Genomic DNA, 2,057 nt, shown 5'->3' with positions numbered 1-2,057 from the left:
ATTATGGCAGTCTGAGCTAAGACATTCTCCATATTTATTAAAAGTATCAGAAGTAAATAAAATATTATGCTGTGGAAGTTCACGGGAGTCCTCAAAATAGATCCGGTGCTATTCTGTCTGAAATATTTGACTGTCTGGAAATAGTACCCTCTTAAAAAAATTCACTCTATTAGGTTTCAGGAGGTAAGATCTTACTCTGTTGTAGTTCTAATTATCATAAGACATTGTGGAATTAATATTCAGATAATGTTTACCACATGTGTAGTTTTAAACTGAACAATGGCAATATTCATCTATTTACAACCATTAAAGATGATCTCTTAAGATTCATTTTGTCCAAAATAGAGAGGGGTATAAGTGTCCCCTGTAGGGTGGAAGACTACTGTGGACATCCTACAGGGCTGCCATGTGGTCACTCCAAGCTTTCATGCATTTGCCAGGGTGTTCTGCCCTCTCTCACAGTGAGTAACCATAGAGACAAGCAAAGATATCAGGTAAGTCAGAGATTAGTGTTACTTTTCTTGTTACTAGAATCAAAAGAATGTAATTGAGCCATTGTCCACAAGCACAAAGAAGAGAAAGGTGAAATGACTCGCCCACAGTGCTCATTCACAGGAAAAGTCAAAATCTGAAACCAGCTCTCCATCAAATATTCACTCCATTGTTCAAGCTTTTGTCCAGTCAACTATACATAATTCCTCTCTTTATATGGAGATATGACTGGGCCCAAAACATGAATGCCACAGATTCTATGACATAGCAAAATATTTTAGAAAATACTATAATGGATGTACATTTCCTCAATGTAAAAAAATTAAAATATTAGATATTTTTAAAAACACTTATGCCACTCCAAACAACCAGATGTTATAGTGAATGTTTTTCTTTCTTTATAAATTTGGTAACATATGGACCCCACATATATTCAAGAAAACAAACTTTTTTTTCCCTTGGTTGATACTCATTTTGTTATTATCTCTTACAGAGGTGCATTCTTGGAAGAAAAGTAATGCTTTTGTTGTGTGACCTTTGTCAGAATCATTTGTAAACACTCTAATAGAAAAGAATCAACCTTGAAATGAACTAAAACACAGTTATTTTTCTTGGTTGAAAGTATTTGTCTAGAAAAGAACTTCAGGCGGGCATGGTGGCTCATGCCTGAAATCCCAGCACTCTGGGAGGCTGAGGCAGGTGGATCATGAGGTCAGGAGTTTGAGACCAGCCTGGCCAACATAGTGAAACCCCGTCTCTACTAAAAATACAAAAAAATTAGCCAGGCATGGTGGCATGTGCCTGTAGTCCCAGCTACTCGGGAGGCTGAGGCAGGAGAATCACTTGAACCTGAGAGGTGGAGGTTGCAGTGAGCCAAGATCGCACCACTGCACTCCAGCCTGGGTGACCAAGCGAGACTCCGTCTCAAAAAACAAAACAAAACAAAAAAGAACTTAAATTTACTTCTAATTATCAAAAATGCTATATTTTATTCATGGTAGGGACTCTTTCTGGGAAAAAATAAATAACAAAAAGAAATCTTTAATTTCTAAGATCATTGCAGTTGTTCCAGTTTATATATCTTTTAAATTATGTAATATAGATTTTAATGTTACTTGAATTTGCTTTTCATTTTAAAACTGTCACGTAAGCAAAAGTCACAACAAGTAATTTAGCTTTAGTTTTTTATGTAGTTTGTGGCATGAGGATCTTATTTCTCCCATAAACTAATAATACGTTATTATTTTGAACAATTAACAATCTGACAATTAAAAATTTTGTTACAGTATTTATCAAAAATTCCATTCGCCATTGACAAACAATAGCATACTCTCTAAAAAATCTTGTGGCCACATTTTGGTCAGCCAGGATGAGTGCTTAAGTAAATTGTCCCACCTAACACCACAACTCTATAGTTTACAATAAAAGATAGAAGCAGTAATATCACAGTAAAGGCTTAGCAGGAAATCAGCTTACTCTAGGAATGGCATTAGATAGTATTAAGACCAAGAACATTCAATTGACCTCAAGTTTTGTTTCTTTTTCTTGGAATGATCTTGCAAGAA

Source organism: Macaca mulatta, chromosome 12, assembly GCF_049350105.2.
Source record: "Macaca mulatta isolate MMU2019108-1 chromosome 12, T2T-MMU8v2.0, whole genome shotgun sequence".
Taxonomy (NCBI): Eukaryota; Metazoa; Chordata; class Mammalia; order Primates; family Cercopithecidae; genus Macaca; species Macaca mulatta.
The sequence above is the reverse complement of the archived record's forward strand: the minus strand, read 5'-3'. Positions refer to the sequence as shown.